This window comes from Hyperolius riggenbachi, chromosome 9, assembly GCF_040937935.1.
Source record: "Hyperolius riggenbachi isolate aHypRig1 chromosome 9, aHypRig1.pri, whole genome shotgun sequence".
NCBI classification, from domain to species: Eukaryota; Metazoa; Chordata; class Amphibia; order Anura; family Hyperoliidae; genus Hyperolius; species Hyperolius riggenbachi.
The window spans coordinates 254,184,905-254,204,862 of NC_090654.1; the positions used below are offsets into that span (position 1 = coordinate 254,184,905).

At 46.1% G+C, this 19,958-nt stretch overlaps 1 protein-coding gene across 2 annotated transcripts in view; it reads right to left on the reverse strand.

Moving 5' to 3' along the window:
* Positions 1 to 1,542: 1,542 nt before the first annotated feature.
* TRAPPC6B (trafficking protein particle complex subunit 6B) overlaps positions 1,543 to 19,958 on the reverse strand; it is a 54,743-nt gene continuing 36,327 nt past the window's right edge. For both annotated transcript variants that reach the window (XR_011024143.1, XR_011024142.1), the window contains exon 7: positions 1,543 to 1,805. The gene's annotated coding sequence lies outside the window, so the exon portion shown is untranslated. The remainder of the gene's footprint in view (positions 1,806 to 19,958) is intronic.

Genomic DNA, 19,958 nt, shown 5'->3' on the forward strand with positions numbered 1-19,958 from the left:
TCCGAGGACCTCTCAATGGGTAGAAGATTCCAATGCTATAAGAAGACCTTCATATTCAGGTCTTTGTTGAGACCAGATGGCATTAAGCTTCCACAGTTATAAATCAATTCAGATTCTTTCTTTCTCAGTTCCGAGTCAAAGTCCCCTCTTCTCAAGCTGATATTTAATCTATAGATACCCATGACCTGCAAGCCTCTAGGATTTGCGTCATGGCAAGTTTTATGTCCGTTCCTCCTGGCCTCCGCTCTGCAAACTCGCTGTGAACGGCCTCTTTCCACTCTACGCCAAAACAAAGTATGTATGCAGCATAGGCTGGGATCATCAGCTCCCGCACCACGCAGACCTGTTTGAGGTACGTGAGGAATCGCGCGGTGAGCGGAAATCCGTCTGCCATAACTGCTCTATATGGCTATGAAGTAGCAACATCCTAGAGTCAATGCGGAAAGTCCGGTAGAGGTTTGACATATCTTTTGGGTGTCAGTAATGGTTGCGTATCTATACAGAGAGGCGTGCTGAATATGCACACGGGGTCAGAGTTGAAGAGAACCAAGTGAGCCTGATCTGGATATTGGTGGTCACCATTTCAATTCTAACTGGGCCTGAAGAAAAATACATGCATGCATGATGGATACCTGTTAATGCAGGGAGTGCACTCCTACATAGGGACATATGCTTGATGCTGGCCAGTTTGGAATTTGTTTTTAGGGGGGTATTTTTATAAATGTTTGTCTGTCTTTTTGCATCATGAATTATCAATAAATTAATTAATTATATATACATAGAAGTTAGCCCAGAGCTCCCTTTCTTTAACACTTTTGCTTTAACGGTTAATAGCAACGGTTAAATGCTAGAAACCCCACATTTGCAGGATATGTTAAGGAGATCATTAAGAATAAGAGGAAAAAACAGACCTTATAGTTTTTGAGAAAATCGATTTTAAAGTTTCGAAGGAAAAAAATATACTTTTAAATGCGGTAAATGTCACTTTTAGTAGCAAACCTGACGGTAGTGTAATTTTACATGTATCAAAAGAAAGAGCAATGAATTTCCTGATGGGGTTTCCAGGGGGTGGAAACTCCTCTGCAGCCGCAGCGCTTTGGCCAGGGATCGCTATACAGCCGCAATATGGCTGTATGAGGATCCCTGGCATTTTTACCTATTATTTTCCCATTTTTTTTGGGGGGGGGGGAGTGTGGGAAATTTAAAAAAAAAAATATGTGGTGTCCCCCCTCCTGAAACATTTTAACCCCTTGTCCCCCATGCAGGCTGGGATAGCCAGAATGTGGAGCTCCGACTGATTGGGGCTTCACACCGACTATACCAGCTGCAAAAAGGTCCCTTAATGCCGATTTTTGTTCTGGTATCTGTTGGGGGCCCCCCACGGGTTTATTTTGCAATGGGGCCCCATTGTTGCTAAAAATGGCCCTGACCTCATCAAATTCCTAGTTTCACCTACATGTTATCTTAGATAATATAGAATAGAAGAATTCATGAGAACCAAATCTCTTGTTTATATAAAGTTTATTTATTTATGTTGCTTAATATACTTGTTTTTCACTTTTATCTACATCTAGACAGCATCTTTGCCAGCTTGATTATATTCTTTGTCGTCGATATCGTCTACCTCCTGCCTATGTAATTCATTCATCACCGAGTTCAGCCATCTGACATTAGTTCCTTTCCAGTCTGTGTCCCAGCCGGACGTGCACACCTCACTTCGTGGAGCACACACTTTTGCACGGTGATGTTACGGCACCGCTCACCACTTCCAGGTCAGGCCGCCCACCGGGTAAAGGAACCGTGAACTGAAAATTAAAAGGCAAAATAAACATACACACGTCATACCTCCTGTGTAGTCTACGCCTCAATATCTTTCTCCTCTCCTGCATCCTGTTAGTCCACTGTGATCAATGGAATTCTCTGTCTTCCATTTTGAATATGGCCATTACCCCTTAAAAGCTTCCTGGTCAGCACACTGTTAAACTGTTATATTGCCCACTTGAGCCATAGGTAAAACATGGACATTACCATGCTTATCAGTTGTCCTTTCAGTTATAACTGACAGCAACGGATATATAACTGACAGCAACTGATATATTTCCGTTCTGAAAAAATCTTCTCAGAACTGGAGGGAAATGTTGTAAGAAGAAAATGGTGAGCTTCTGAGAGGAACTGACGGTGAGGTAAGTATGCAATATTCATTTCATTTGCAGGTAGATCATGTGTTTATTTAAAAAAAAAATGTTACTTGGTTCATGTTCAGTTTAAGAAGCAGGAATGAATGTTCTCTTTAAAGAGGCGCCCCAAGCTCCCTGAGGATTGTGTGCCACGTAGGATCCCCAAACTCCTTCCCACACAGCACCATTTTTATCCGCCTATTAAGTGAACCTTCTAATTCTTGCAGAAAGTAGCTCTGAAAAGAGGAGGAGCTAAAAAAAAAGCGAGGGGTTAGGTCATAGTAAAATATCTGCAAATATTACGGATATTTCACTATATCCAGTAGTAGAATATCTGTAAATGTACTCATATTCTACTACTGCTATATTATGCGCCCTTAACTGAATTTCTATTTTCGGTTAACGCTGCACTGAAATTAGCTCGGGGTGTTTTTAAATGTACGCCTGAAAGAGCACATTGAACATGACATTTATGTGTCCAATTTATTCATTAACTTTTACAAACTAAGAGGTTCATATAAGTATCTATTCTGTTACCATTTCATTACAGTGTTATTAGATTCTCAATATGCTACAATATACAGTAGCACTGGCGTAACTATAGGGCATGCAGCCCCTGCTCCCGCGGGGGGGGGGGGGCCCGGTCGGGGCTGTTTTGTGGGGGTTGGAGGGGACGCAGCATGAGGGGAAAGCCATGGCCACATTCGGCGGGTAGGGGAAGACGTCCCCCCCCCCCTCCCTCACCTCGGGGCTCTCCCCTCTGCGCTCCAGCTTAAATTAGACTCCAGCTTAAATTAGAGTCTGGGCAGCAGACAGATACATACCTTCCGTGTGCTCCGGCGTGCTTTCCTTTCTCTAGTCTCTGACGCAACTTCCTGTCGCGTGGCTAGTCGCGTCAGAGACTAGAGAGAGGAACGCACACTGGAGCGCACGGAAGGTATGTATCTGTCTGCTGCCCAGACTCTGATTTAAGCTGGAGGGGAGAGCCCTGAGGTGAGGGAGGGGGGGGGGGGGAACATCCCCCCTCCCCGCTGAAGTGCAGCATGGCTTTCCCCTCATACAGCGACCCCTCCAGCCCCTCAAAACGGCCCAGAGCGGGCCCGGGGGGGGGGGGGGGGGGGGGGGGGGCGCTTAGAAATTCTGCAGGGGGGCCTGTTGGGGCCAAGTTACGCCCCTGTACAGTAGTATATTAGTGTAATGGTTAAGGGCTCTGCCTCTGACACAGGAGACCTGGGTTCGGATCTTGGCTTTTCCTGTTCAGTAAGGCAGCACCTATTCAGTAAGGCTTGGGCTACACACTGCTACTGCCTGTAGAGCGTGTGCTAGTGGCTGCAACTCTGGCGCTTTGAGTCCGCCAGGAGAAAAGCAGGATATAAATGTTATTTGTCTTGTCTACAATATCTATATAAAGGATACCAGATGTGAAACATGCTAGAGAACTGGGGCTGTCATTACTCCCATTCTCCTCTCTGCCCCCCGATTCTACCGAAATGCCCCTCCGGCAGCCTTTTCCGGGCCAGCGCCTTCGCAGTAGTGCCCGACTCCAGCGACCCGAAAGAGGCAGCCGGAGGGACATTTTGGTAGAACGTGGGGGCAGAGAGGAGAACGGGGGGAGCGGTAGGCATCAGGACAGGTGACAGTATATGCCTGCTCCCCCCATTTCTCTAGCATGTTTTGCATTTGGTATCCTTTAAGATTTTTACCCTAAAGACAAGTCATTCTGTGTGGAGCTCTTACTAGCATCAATTACAGTTTTCTGGGTACATTATTGGCCTAAAAAAATGGGCATTGTGGCTTGCAAAACACGTTGTCTCATGTGCCAATCAAACTAATTTTTGTTCTGAAATAACAGTCTAGACATCCATAGTTAGGTAAGCTACCTTTACCTTATTTTAAATTTTTTAAACTTTGTATCATTTTGGTTGCCTCCAACCATATTGTTCCCATACATACAAACATGATAATAGCCTAGTGGAAAGTTACTGTAAATTAATATTAATGTTGGGGTTGCCACGAGATTGGATGGGCTGGATAGCAGCATTTTCTGCACCAGTAATACGCCCTGGACAACTAATGACCTATCAGTGTAGATTGCCTTTGCTGCTTCTGTCATCTATTTTTTCCCATAGAGAAACACCTAACATGAGAATTAGTGAGAATGTGGAGGTGAAGAGAGGTTTTGATGGTTAAAACAGGACATGTATAGAATCAGCAAAGGTCCCCTAGCAGCAGTATAAGCAGTGGTGAAAGAGGTCCACAAGTGGCAATGCAATCTTATTCATAGTTACATAGTAACTATGTAACTATGAATAAGATTGCATTACCACATTCATACGTCTTCTCTCCACAGTGCCAAGAGATGGATCCAAATCAACAAATCCTAGTGGCTGAACTTCACTCTACCGGTGACACAGAGAGGACACCAATTTCACCTGAACACCAGAATTTATTTCATGGCTTTAGCTTTATTAACTTTAAGTGGAAGCTAATGCAAAACCCACAATAATGACAATGTTAAAGGATACCCGAAGTGACATGTGACATGGTGCGATAGACGTGTATGTACAGTGCCTAGCACACAAATAAATATGCTGTGTTCCTTTTTTTATTTCTCTGCCTGAAAGAGTTAAATATCAGGTATGTAAGTGGCTGACTCAGTCCTGACTCAGGAAGTAAAAATCTATTAACCCTTTGCACTCTCGCATGCAAATGTTCAAACCAATGCATTCCCAGATTCACTCATCCAGGCACCATTGTTATTCCTACAGCTAAGTTAAAAGCCGGGGTCTTAGTTTACAGAAGAATGCATTCTTATGCTTAGTCACCTATACTGCGCAGAAGTACCCAGGTAAACATAGGTGTCCTAACTCTGGCCTTGTAACATGCATAGTGCAGACATGCAAACATTCATTGCATCAAACCTATCTAAGGATTAGGAGCACACATCCTGACGTCCTCTCCTGGGACAGATAACGCATCTTACCAATTGCACAAGGGAGCTAACGTAATGTATCCATGCGCACCATGCACATACACCAGCATAAGCTGTGTGCATGCTGTCAAAAAAACACATACAGGGGAAGGAGGGAGTGCACTGAATTAGACCCTAGCCACAGGGGTCAGTAACAAGAAAAAAAAACACATATATCTAGGCGCATCGCCTCTAGTTAGGACATTAAATAAGTTATTAAGGAAAGGGAGATGCTGAAGGGGGTGTGGCCAGAAAACAGCAAAAATTTATTAACCCTCGCACTCTCGCATGCAAATGTTCAAACAAATGCATTCACAGATTCACTCATCCAGGCACAACTGTTATCCCTACTGCTAAGTTAAAAGCCGGGGTTTTAGTTCACAGAAGAATGCATTCTCATGCTTAGTCACCTAATATACTGCGCAGAAGTACCCAGGTAAACATAGGTGTCCTAACTCTGGCCCTGTAACATGCATAGTGCAGACATGCAAACATTCATTGCATCAAACCTATCTAAGGATATAAGCCGAAGCTTCGTACAAATCAAATTCAAACAGCTAAAGCCAAATTTCTAAATTTGTTTCTACCTGCTTAAAAGAGGAACGTTACCGAAAAATAGTAGAAGGGGGAAAAGATAAATCAAGATATTGCAAAGTGAGAAGTTGAGAAGAGAGAAAGAATTGGATTCATATTTTCCATGTAATTTGTTCATATTGTTTTATCCACAGTCATCTTTACTACTGGCAGCCAAGAAAAAAACCTAGACAGCACCAACTGCCATTATCTATAACTACGCCCGCTAACAATGTGGTAGGCTAAAAAGTTTTTTTTAATAGATATACATACTGTATGTACAGAGGGAGATACTGGTTGTTTTGCAGTTGGAAACAGCCATTATGTCCCACAATGCAACAAGGTTCACATGACCATGGTGATGACATCACACCATAGGAGGGGTTTCACCACAATATCAGCCATACAGACCCCCTGATGATCTATTTGAGAAAAGATAAAGATTTCTCATGGGAAAGGGGGTATCAGCTCCCTCTTTAAATTGCACCTGTAAGGGAACAAAGTACCCCAGGTGGTACTTACCTCGGGAGGGGGAAGCCTCTGGATCGCGTACATTTGAATACGGCGCTGGTAGACTTGGGCGCAGGATCCAGCTGTTAAATGGCTGGTCCTGCTTCTGCACAAGTCCGGGGCGTTTTAATTACTATTCCCCCTCCAGGCCGACATGGATAGTGGGGGAATGAAATAATTCAGCTTCCAGCGATTGCTGGAGGCCGAATTATTGTGTTTTTTAAACAACTTCGGCTCCGTCTTCTGACGGAGCCGACCTTCCTCACTGAGCGCCGCTATAGACTGATTCCTATTACAGTCTATGGCGGCGCTGGCTGCGCCCAAAGCTAGCAGCGCTGAAAAGCACTGCTCCGTCTGGATCCTAAAGAGACTTCCCCCTTCCTCCTAAGTAGAGGGACCTGTCTAGTGTCAGCGGCATCAAGCGCCCGGCCAGTGTGGGAGAGCAGCTGACTGGCAGTGAATTCACCTCCTGTAAGCTGACTGTGTGAAAGGGACCTTATTTTTGTACGTTACAGGTTTGCTTTAAAGGTCAAGTAAAGTGAGAGGTATATGGAGGCTGCCATATTTATTTCCTTCTAAACAATACCAGTTACCTGGCAGCTCTGCTGGTCTATTTGGCTGCTGTAGTGTCTAAATAACAGCAGAAACAAGCATGCAGCTAATCTTGTCAGATCTGACAATGCCAGAAACATCTGATTTGCTTATGCTTGTCCAGGGTCTATGGCTAAAAGTATTAGAGGCAGAGGATCAGCAGGACAACCAGGCTTCAAGTTGCCCTTTAAATCCTGTTGTAAACTGCCCAAACAGTAACGTGGAAGTACAATCCTTTTACAGTCATTCCATTATGTATGATTCACTTAACATAAACAAATTATTATGAGTTAAAAGTGGATTACACGTGTTATGTGCAAACCAGTTTGTCATAGCTATTAATAAAACAAGGAGTGACCTAGGTGGGTAAAAACAGAGGATAAGGAAATAGTGCAGGTAAATGGGTTTCCCAATACCAGGAAGGGTGTAGCTCCAGTGATGAGGGTCTGTTCTCTTCTGACCCAATTCAATGCAAATTTTCCAGAGCAGAGGTGATTCATATTGAAAAAAACTTTTTGATTCAAAGGACAACTGAAACAAGAGGAATATGGAGGCTGCCATACTTATTTCCTTTTTAAGAAATACCAGTTGCCTGGCTATCCTGCTGATCCTCTGCCCCCCTCATCACGCTCCCATCCTCTGGAGCGTTATGTGCCTGTGCAGAATGCGCCAGGGGATGGGAGCGTGGCGGAGGCAAGCATGTGGCAGAGTTATGCATGCGCAGAAAACCTCGACAGGCGGCGACTGAACGGATTACCAGCAGTCATAGTGCCAGAACAGAGGGGCCGAGGCAGACGGTGAGGGACTCAGCGCAGCTCATGGGGCTGGAGGAAGGTAAGTATAAATGAAGCCTAGTGTAACATGTCTGGTAAACTTTATAGAGAACCTGAAATGAAAATAAAAATAACCATATGCAGGTTATACTTACTGTTTAGTCTACTCCTCAATCTCTTTCTCCTCTCCTGCACCCCATTTGTCCAATGTGATCATTGGTCAGCTGCTCCCACTTAACAGCCATGCTTTTGGTGTATATGCAGAGCTTCTGTTTGGGTTCAAGGTGGGTAGGTAGTTTCTGGGGGGGCTCAGCGCATCTCTGATTGGAGGCCATTCGGAGGCGGCCTGGTGTTGCGCTGATCCACCTTTTGCGCAATTTTCAATTTTCGATTTTATTTGATTAGCCGCACCCAGGCTATGCATATACATAGGTTAGGATTTAGTTAGTGTTAGGCCCCTCCCATGGAGGATTGACTTCTTCGCAGTGGGAGGGACGAGTACTTAATAGGTTGCATGCAAGCTGTTACAGGAAACTAACATCCTCCTCCAGTGGTAGACAGGTCATGTGTATGCTCGGCAAGTATTATATCCCACAAGTGGGGCTTGCACTTTTTTGCAGGTAGGCACTAGTCTGTTTTTAAGTAGCGCTGTTCATTTCCTTGCTATGTACTAATTTATTTAGTTTTTGGTCAGCTGCTTTTGGTGTATATGCAGAGCTTCTGTTTGGGTTCAAGGTGCGTTTGTAGTTTCTGGGGGGGCTCAGCGCACCTCTGATTGGAGGCCATTCGGAGGCGGCCTGGTGTTGCGCTGATCCACCTTTTGCGCAGGTTATACTTACTGTTTAGTCTACTCCTCAATCTCTTTCTCCTCTCCTGCACCCCATTTGTCCAATGTGATCAATGGAATTCTCTGTCCTCCATTTAGAAAATGGCCATTACCTCATAACGGCTTCCTGTTCAGCACACGGTTTAACTGTGACATCACCCACTTGAGCCATAGAGAAACATGGACATTACCTTGCACATTCAGTTGTAACTGACAGCTGTTGATATACTGTATAACTGACAGCAACTGGTATATACTGGAAGGGCTCACTGTAAGAATTAAATGGTTAGCCTCTGAGAGGAACTGACGGTGAGGATAGTATGTAATATTCATTTGCAGTTACGTCATGTGTTTATTTTAAATAATTTTACTCGCTTCAGGTTCCTTTTAATGTGGTTTCTGAGGTTAGAACTGTGTCTAATGGGAAAAGGATTATGAGTTCCATGGGCACTTTGTTTCATAGCCCAGCTTTAGGCAATCCAATAAATGTTTCTATTAGATAACGCTCACACTATACACGTTGCGTTTGGGTATCCTGAAAAATAGGATCGCAACGGGGTTGAAATGTCACATCCCGCATTACCAGTGGACTGTACTGGCAGGAGACATAATGTATGATTACTCCGCACTGGTTAGCGTGTGCGTCGTCTGGTAACGCACAACATTCTGCATGTTACACCAAGGAAATGAATTGCATCATACTGCTGACACGTCAATGTGAGCATTGCTGTTACATGATCACTATGTGCTTATATTGTCCGTTTAGCCACACCGCAATGGCTGAATTGTGAAAGGACCCTTACTTTTTAGCAACTGCTAGTGCATAATAAAATAATTAGTGCCATAAGGCTCAGACCCGCTACACATGAAGCATCTGTGGTCAACATCCTATTGGTCTAAAAAGCAAGAACACTATACACACACACATGTATAAAGGCTTTTCTGATCAGTTGTTTGGTTCAAGCAAGTTCTTGCAGTTTCCTGTATATGTTACAGCCAGAACCTGTATATGTCAGGCCACTTCGTGCGGTTCTGGCCAGGCAAAACTAGTAGTGGCGGTTTCATTGCAGCCAATGTGCAAAATGAATTAAGATTTCGGGATTCCCGGCAGCAATAACGTAAGAAATGAAGCCGGCTCCTCGGCTCTGGCTCCTCCCCCTGTCCACTTCCTTTCAGCTCTGGCAGCCGGGGACACTCATGTCTCCCAGAGTCGTTCGTAGTGGCAGGGATTCCTGCAGTTTGTTCCTGCAGAGCGGGTACTGGCAAAAGCAATGTCTGCAGCCTTCCCACCCTGCTTTCCTGCCACTAGAAACGACTCTGGGGGCCACGCGTGTCCCCAGTAGAGATGTAGCGATGGGTTAGCCGGCAAAAGGTTCCAGGCGAACTTTGGTGGTTCGCGTTCGCCTGCACCAGGCGAACTTTTGCGGAAGTTTGATTCGCCCCATAATGCACTATGAGGGTCAACTTTGACCCTCTGCATCACAGTCAGCAGGCACATGGTAACCATTCAGGCTACACTAAGCCCTGGAGCCGCACCCCACCCCCCTTATATAAGGCAGGCTCCAGCGGCCATTAGCCTCACTCGTGTGCCTGCTAGAGACAGACTAGGGACAGCTGCTGCAGACTTGTTCTTCTAGGGACAAATTAGTTAGGTTCTTGGCTGCTCAGCTTGCTACTGGCTGATTATTATTGCTTGTATAGCACCCCTCAACAGCTCTTTTCAGAGCTAATCCTGTACTTTTTTTTTCTGTGTCAAACTGACACTTTTGTTGCATGCACAGCCTTGCTAATTCATAGTGTGTGTGCCACTGCCAGCAGCCCAGCACATTCAGTGACTACCTGTGTGTGTGACAGGGAGCTGCACATTGTACTACCCAGTACTGCATATACCCAGTACCTGTTGTATTTACTTAACCCACCTCATCACTGCATATACCTAGCTTTGTGTTGAGTGAACCCAGCTCACTGCATCTAACTACCTGTTGTGTTGAGTGAACCCACCTCTCTGCATCTAAGTACCTTTACTGTTCAGTGAACCCACCTCACTGCATCTAACTACCTGTTGTGTTGAGTGAACCCACCTCACTGCATCTAACTACCTGTTGTGTTGAGTGAACCCACCTCACTGCATCTAAGTACCTTTACTGTTCAGTGAACCCACCTCACTGCATCTAACTACCTGTTGTGTTGAGTGAACCCACCTCACTGCATCTAAATACCTTTACTGTTCAGTGAACCCACCTCACTGCATCTAACTACCTGTTGTGTTGAGTGAACCCACCTCACTGCATCTAAGTACCTTTACTGTTCAGTGAACCCACCTCACTGCATCTAACTACCTTTACTGTTCAGTGAACCCACCTCACTGCATATAACTACCTGTTGTGTTGAGTGAATGAGTGAACCCAGCTCACTGCATATACCTAGCAACCCCCCCGAGAAGGACAAAATGGACAAACCAGGTAGAGGAAGAGGTAGAGGCAGACCCAGAGGAAGGCCACCAGGCACCGGCAGGTCTGTGCGAGTTGGTTCATGCGGACCTGGCCCAAAATACAGTGCTCAGAAGAAGGCACGTGCCATTACTTCCCAAAATTGTGAGGACGTGGTTGAGTATTTAACACAGAACACCTCATCTCCCGCAGCCACCAGCGCTACAACAAGCACCACATCCGCTGCATTTGACACTTCGCAGGAGTTATTTGGTGGTGGTGAAATCACTGATTCACAGCCACTACTGCAACAACAACAAGAAGGCGCAGGTACACCACCTCATACGTCTGAGTTAGGTGGCGATAGTATGGACGTAACGTGTGAGGAGGGGGATGATAAACCACCTGCAGTTGGTGCAGTTGAGGAGGTGTCTGAGGAAAGCGAAGCTGAGCAGGAGGATTATGATGAAGATTATACGGATTCCACCCTGCTGATGTTCTCTCGCCTGCTAGACCAGGAGAAAGCCGTCACCCAGTACCTGTATCATTACAGTACATGGACACAATCTGGGAGGATGGGGATGTTGTGGCCCAACAACTGGACACTGATGTGAAATGCATGCAGGGTCATGGAGCCCTTTGAGGAGGTGACCAAACTGGTGAGTCGCGCTGAGGGCACCATCAGCGACTTGATCCCCTACGCCTACTTCCTGGAGCGTGCCGTGCGTAGAGTGGTGGATACAGCTGTGGAGGAGCGTGAACGAGAACAGTTACAGCAGCAGGAGTCGTGGGACCGATTTACATCCGAACCCGATGTTTCCACAACACCTGCAGCAGCACAGAGGGGGGAGGAGGAGGAGGAAGAAGAGGAGTCGTGTGGGGAAGGAGAGGAGTCAGACTCTGATGATGGTGATGAGGAAGGTGTTTCTGTGGAGGAGGAAGAGGCGGCGGAAGAAGAACAACCGCGGCAGCCGTCACAGGGGGCTTCTGCTGCTCCACGTTCCCGTGGTATTGTTCGTGGCTGGGGGGAGGAAGAGGAGTTGCGTTCCGTCACTGAGGAAGAGCAAGAGGAGATGGAGAGTACGTCTACATCGAGCTTTGTGCAGATGGCCTCTTTCATGTTGTCCAGCCTGTTGAGGGACCCCCGTATGAAAAAACTCAAGGCGAATGACCTGTACTGGGTGGCCACGCTACTAGACCCTCGGTACAGGCACAAAGTGGCGGACCTGTTACCAACTCAACAGAAGGCGGAAAGGATGCAGCACTTGCAGAACAAGATGTCGATGATGCTTTACAATGCGTTTAAGTGTGATGTGGCTGCACAATGCAATCAAGGTACCACTGGCAGTAACCCTCCTCCTCCCAAGTCCACGCAGGCAAGGACAGGACGCTCCAGCGATCTCAGGGTGATGTCGGACATGCAGACATTCTTTAGTCCAACTCCTCGCCATAGTCCTTCCGGATCCACCCTCCACCAACGTCTGGACCGGCAGGTAGCCGACTACCTGGCCTTGAGTGTGGATGTAGACACTGCGAGCAGCGACAATGAACCCTTGGACTACTGGTTGCGCAGGCTTGACCTGTGGCCAGAGCTGTCCCAATTTGCCATACAACTTCTCTCTTGCCCTGCCGCAAGCGTCCTGTCAGAAAGGACCTTCAGTGCAGCTGGAGGCATAGTCACTGAGAAGAGAAGTCGGCCTAAGTCACGACAGTGTTCATTACCTGACCTTTATCAAATGAATGAGGAATGGATCCCGGAGGGCTACTGCACGACCGAAGACTAAGTCAGTCCCCACACACAGCATCTCTGCCTGCAGGCCGCTTGCCTTCTCTGCCACCACCAACAGGGTCCAGGACTCTAGGCGGATTTACACTAATTTTTCTGGTGCGTGTACATGCCTGCCTAATTTTTCGGGCTGCACTGCAGGCGGCTGCAACAAAAAAACAAAAGGCATGTTCATGTGCCCATCCCACTTCGTGATCATTACCTTGCCACGGTGAAGGGGCTTGCATATCACAATGAAGCAACGACCGCCGGGTATTTGAGTGTTTCGGGTGGGGGTGGGACACAAAAGATAATAAGGTCGTTGCTTCATTGTGGTCAGACCAAATTTGATCAGCTGGACAGTCACTGTTGTTCTATCATTGAGCTACCACAGCCCAGCGACCATATGGGCTTGAAAACCGCCACGGCCTACACTCTCGCCACGGTGCGCACCAGTCCAGCATGGCCGTCACTACGCAAACAGCTGTTTGCGGTGCGTTACACAGTGAGTTTGGTGTGTCAGTGTGAAGCAGCACTCTAATTACACTCCCTGATTGATGTATACACATGCAAGATGTTTTAAAGCACTTTAGGCCTGCAATTTAGCATTCAATGTGATTTCTGCCCTTAAAACGCTGCTTTGCGTCACATCCAGATTTTTCCCCGGGACTTTGGGCATGTATCCCACTCCGCCATGCCCCCCTCCAGGTGTTAGACCCCCTTGAAACATCTTTTCCATCACTTTTGTGGCCAGTATAATGTTTTCTATTTTTCAAAGTTCACATCCCCATTGAAGTCTATTGCAGTTCGCGAACTTTTCCGCGAACCGAACCTTCCGCGAAGGTTCGCGAACAGGGTTCGCGAACCGAAAATCGGAGGTTTGCGACATCTCTAGTCCCCAGCTGACAGATCTGATTAGGCGTACAGTCAAGCGATGAAGGAGCACCAATGGATGTGTTGGTGTGCTACACCCCTGCCCCAGCACCTTGGGGGGCAACTTGCAATTTGATAAAGGGCTATACAGCACGAAACAGCAGTCTGTAATTGCTGCCATCACTAATAAAGAGTTATATTTACTTTTGGTGGTGCTGACCCGTTTGTTGTGGACTTAGAGCTGAATAGGCGGGAGGAGCTGGAGCCGAGGAGCTGGCTTCATTTGTCACATTATTGCCGCAGGGAATCCCAAAATCTTAATTCATTTCGCACATAGGCTGCAGTGAGACGGCCACTTCTAGTTTTGACCTTCCAGAACCCAAAGTGGCCACACTTCGGGTTCTGGCCGTAACATATATATTATTTGGATAGCTGTACATGTAATAAACATAGCTTTCAGGACTGGCTGCTGTCTCAAATAGGACTACTCGGTGGCGTACTAATAATAGTGTGCAGGTGGCGTGACGCCCTGGGTGTCAGGCCGAGAGGGGGGTGTCTGGCTAAGTGAGAGTCTTGCAGAGGACCCCTTGGCTTCGCCTCTGTGACGTCAGTTTAAAGAGAACCAGAGATGATCTAAAGAAAAGATTTTGTACATAGCTGGGGCTTCCTCCAGCCCCATACGCACGGATTGCTCCCACGCCACCGTCCATCGCTGCCTGCAACTATGAGACAAGATAAATAACATTTATATTGCGCTTTTCTCCTGGCGGACTCAAAGCACCAGAGCAGCAGCCACTAGGGCGCGCTCTATAGGCAGTAGCAGTGTTAGGGAGACTTGCAAAAGGTCTCCTACGGAATAGGTGCTGGCTTACTGAACAGGCAGAGCCGAGATTCGAACCCTGGTCTCCTGTGTCAGAGGCAGAGCCCCTAACCATTACACTATCCAGCCACCACTCTGCCGTCAGTCAGAGCCAGTCTAGCGTAGGAGAAGTGCGCTCTTTGCGTATCTCTGCAGCAGCCGGTGGAGAGATACGTGGAGGGCACACTTCTCCTGCGTAGCCTGGCTCCGATGAAATCAGCGACAGGAGCCGGTTCTCGTAGTTGCGGGCAGCGGAGGACGGCGGCGTGAGAGAGATCCGTGCGTATGGGACTGGAGGAAGCCCCAGGTATGTATAAAATCTTTTCTTTAGATCATCTCTGGTTCCCTTTAAATTCCGCCTTCCTGTCGATCCTTTGGCCTGCTGGGAACCACCGAGCTAGAAGCAGTGAGTGCACCCTGGATGGTGGAATAGCGGTAGCGGTGGTACTCAAGAGGTGGCAGTCACGTCACATACACACTCTATAGTCCTCACTAGCTGAAGCCGGCCACTTGTGTGGCTATTGTGACTCACTGGGCAGCAATGGAATCTACTGCTGCCTGCACAACCGCACCTCCAAGTACCAAGCTGCCGCTATTCCATTAACAATGCAGGCAGGTAACGCTTTTGGAGGAGTAAGTACGATGGGCGTGTGTATCCCCTGTTGAGGAGGTAGGCAGAGTTGTTTTACAATCAAAGAATGACACAATTTACCAAATAACCTGCGCCATTTCTGTCTGGATTGGCCCACAGTGAATTCGAGGGCAGATTTGTAACTTGCGGCCGATGTTTGATCAAATGACACTAAATTTGGATAGGTTATCATGTGTGGTCAGCAAACAGTGAATAACTTGGTTTCCATAGCCCCTAGAATGCTATAAGTTAACATAGTTATTCTAATTTTTTGAAACTGGAAAATGTAATTGTCTTTTGTCTGTGATAATCCCATCTCCAATTATTAATAAATGTGATTTTTTTTGCATTGTTCGGATTTGGCGTTCGAGGGAAGGAATGTTATCGGATGCTTTTGCCTTCCCAGAGCAACATTTGTTCGTCACTTAGGTGTGAAGGAGTTATGTGTGAATTGGGTGAGGAATTCTGCTCACATTCAGAGTGGGTGATGGGGAAGGAAGCAAAAGAAAAAGAGAAATTTAAAAGTGAAACTGAAATTAGCTTTGCTGGACTATACGGAAATCGTTGGCGATTACACACGACTTTTCATAGTGTTCATGTCAATTGCCTAACTCAGATGATAAAATTAAGGCCAACTAGTTCAGCAATGCTAGGAACAAAATGTATATATCACATACAGAGCTCAGAGGCTTTTGAGCAGAGCAGATTGTCCAAATGATGGTGCATTATAGAAGAAAAGTTACCTACAGATGTACTTGGCTAGTTTGCTGGTATGCTTTAATCCTTACTTGCTAGCAAGCTGCTCCTGTGTGGACAGATCACAGACAAATCATTCCAGCCCCCAGCCTGTGTCTCACGACTTCACTGTGGTGAGACACACTGTGTGTGTCATTACTTATCTTAGTAGCTATAAGCATTCCTGATTCAAAACTTCCTGTCTGTAAAATACAAGCTCTAGTTTACTAGCTAATTTCAAAGTAAAAAGTACGCTTTCAGCTTGTAAGCCTTCTTCAGACTCTATTCCTGTTGACTGACAATGTTAGAACACACAATCAGAAGGAGGTAGAGAGATTTGTTTTGCAAATATGTCATCCAAATATAATAATTTCAAGGGATCTTGCAAGGATTTTGAGGGGTTTATGGCAAATAGATAAGACCTTTGGTTTACTTAACGCTTACTTGACTCAGACTGAAATGGAGAATTTTACAGATCTTCTCCTGTTCACTGTACGCTGCTGGATACTGAAAACATTTAACTGTTTGTTACTGAGGAAGGGGGGCACTCAGGGAGGTACAGTGATTCCAGGGGGGGGGGCATGTGCCCCAGTGTTCCCCAATGTAGCACCACCTATGCTGGTTACCAGCAGTACCACACATGCATGGATGGCTGATTGAATCATGGATGAGAATGAGATGACTTGCTTGTGCTCCATGAAGTCCCCTTAATCAGACAAGAATTTTGTTCTGGACTAACCTAGTACCTTCCTACCACTTGACTGCTATTGGTACATATGGGAGGAGGCATCAGAGGGGTTTGGAGGAAGCATGGCATGAGCAGAAGGGGCATGGCCATCCCTTTACAACCAGGAAGTTCAGCCAAACAATGGGAAGAACAATTACCATATATACTCGAGTATAAGCCGACCCGAGTATAAGCCGACCCCCCCAACTTTTACCTGAAAAACCTATTGACCAGAGTATAAGCCGAGGGACACCCGGAAGACATGGAGTCTGCATGGAAGGTCTCTGCAGGTGGTAACACTGGTGGTAACACTGGTGGTAACAGGTGAGCATTGTGACAGGTGGACAAGGAGGACAAGTGCAGATCAATATGGATCAGCTGCGCTATGCTTACTGTATGTATGCGAGCGGTCTAGTGGTTAGCAGCGAGGGTCGGCATGGCAACAGGGCTGGCAGAAACTGTGACCACATGAAGGGTCTGCATGGAGGAAAACAGCAATAGTATGCACCTGCACACTTACAAAGAGCTGCCAAGGGAAATGTAAGCCCAACAACAACAGTGATTCCTGCCACTCAGAGCAGTGTTACACAGCTGTGCAACTTGGCAGCCAGTACCTCTTCAAAACAAAAACCATTGGTACACATTTATGTTATAGCCCAGGGCAAAAGAGAACACAGGTTGTTTTGTCTTATGAGTCTGTCGATTTCAACTGTGTTCAGCCACTGGCTGATAAAGGCAGAGTACTGTAAAGTTCTGTGGACTCCCGTTTGCGTACAACTGCCGCTTCTAGTTGAGAGTGTGTCCATCCCGTACAACTCCCCCAGCCCTGTCCTTCTGATAGCTCCCCACGTCTGTGTACAGCTGCCGCTCCTATTTGCAGCTAGTAGTCACCACACTGACAGTGCCGGGACATGCTGAATACAGCTCACATCCAGCGCGTGTCCACTTCCACATACATCAGTGAGTAGGCGGGCCAGTCACCATGAGAACAGATTTGCTGAATGCAGAAAATGAAGAGATGGATGTCATCGGAGCGGCGACACACGAGCTGAATGCAAGCTGTATTCGGCATGTCCCAGCGTTGTCAGTGTGGTGACTACTTTCTGGGAATAGGAGCAGCAGCTGTACGCAGACGTCGGAAGGACCATTCAGGAGGCAGGGGGAGTTGTACGGATGGACACACTCAACTGCTGCAGAACAGACTCCACACGGCTGCGGGGACACGCAGCTGTCACCGCTCAGCCTGACTATTGATTGTGGAGGCTGTTACAGTTTGGGGGGCTCACTTAAAAAACGACGACTCGAGTATAAGCCGAGACCACTTTTGGACCACTTTTTTGGTCTCAAAAACTCAGCTTATACTCGAGTATATACCGTATTTCAACTGGCAGTACTTAAATGTCTGTAAGTACCTTAAAGTGGATCAGAGATGAAAAACTAACTATAACAAGTAACTTGTCTATATATCTTATCTAAAGTTTAGATAGTTTACACAGCAAATCTAGCTGCAAACAGCTTTAATAGAATATGATTATTTCCTTCTGTGATACAATGACAGCAGCCATGTTGTTTGTAAGCATTACACAGTGGAAGGATTATCTGCATCTTGAGCACTCAGCCTGTGAAAAACCTAATTTCCCCTCCTCCTGCCCAGACTAAGCTCCCATGAGCCCTTGCTACTGCCAAGGCTCTCTGAAAACCTGTGGGCGTGGCTTCTTTAGTTTATAGGGAATTAGAGTTTTAAAAAAAAAAAAGTATTTGGCTTGAGGAATGCCCTATAAACAATAGGAAAGGAACACAAATGTGCAATGAGTAAAAGTTCACCTCAGATCCACTTTAAAGGGAACCTGTAGAGAACTGTAATTCCTGTACTGAGCCGAACTGTGTGCCAGAGATCATTTCATTTATAGAAATAATACAGATGTTCCAAACTATAGATAGCTGGCTGCAAATAGTGGATGTACAGAACATGTAAGATCAGTAGAAGAAACACCAAATACTATAAGAGAAGGCAATGCTTAGGAAAACTCATGGAGAAGCAAGTGATCAGCTGATCTGATGTGCCAGGTCCTGCATTAAACCAGGAAGTAATCACCGCAAATCAGAACCTTACAAATCACTCAGCTGATCAAACTGATCACTTGCTACTCTACGAGTTCTCCTAAGCATTACCATCCCTGACATATTGCTGTGCAGTTTAATTCTATAACAATAATGCAAGTCTGAATGTTGGATAAATGGCTCCTTAGTGTACGGTACACAGGCAGGAAGACTGGAGGGAGGGAACGTGGAGAAGTTTCTCTCCCCTGTAAGCAGTTGCACAACAGTTCTATGATGAGTCCTGTGATGAGTTAATAGAGCTTTCCAAAATTCCAAGGTGAATTTGCAAACCTGGCAGGCATGACTATTGTGTAAACCTTATTCAAGATGCTTATCAGTAAGTTTCACTTCATCATGCCAAAGGTAAGACATACGCCTAGCTAATTCCTGATACAAGGGGATGTCTGCAAGTCAATTGAAGTTTCATCGGATTGGGCACAGAGTAACTTTTTTTTTTACTTTTATAATTTCTTAGCTGTATTTTTACGTTCCCAAGATTGTTTCTATACACAAATGTTTAGTGAAACAATTTTGAGAAAAATACAACAATTCTTACCGGTAGAATCTGCCTAATCTACTAGGTAAAACTACCAGTTGATTATGAAACTGCCTTCCGTTGCTTCCAAAGCGGTTGCTAAAGCATTAGGATGTCTGATCACCTTATCCGGTTGCTTCATGTTCCCATTTGAATTGCCCACAATTACCAGACTGCTCATAAAATGCAATGGCAGCATTCAGAGCAGATAAACTGTACTACAATGCGTTTTGCAAGACTGACCCCGCTTCTTCAGGCAATAAGGACGGAGCATATACGACCATGTCTGTAATTCAGCCAAGCGCCTCTGAATTACAGACCTGTTCGTATACGCTCTGTCCTTATTGCCTGAAGAAGCGGGGTCAGTCCCGTGAAACGCGTTGTATGATCCCTTGGAGTGTATAATTAAACTGCTTTATTGATATTACATCAATATTATCTTGTGTCTGCTTGGAGGAGTTAAGTCCACCACTGTCTCCTCTATTTTTAAAATTTTTAGATACTTTTATTCTTTTGGTGCCACTGTATTCCTGTAACATTGTACAAGTCCACCCTTGGTGGAGGGGTGTTTTTTCCCCATCTACAGAGGGCGACTTCTTAATCCTGAGTGGGGTCAGGTCTAATCCCCCCACCTGCATTATCAGTGGTTGCCTGAGAGGTAACCCTGACTTGTGAGTATATTGTATTTGTCACCTCTTCCTCTATTACCCGTACATACCACACCATATTGGGCTCTCTGTGACCCTCTTTTGTTGTACTTTGGGAACTTGTAATTTGCAAACAGACAATGTTACTTATGCAGAAAAGCACATATGGTAACTGAGCTAAGCTCTGAGGAAGGTGGGCGGGCCCACCGAAACATGTCAGCAGATTGGTTGTGAAG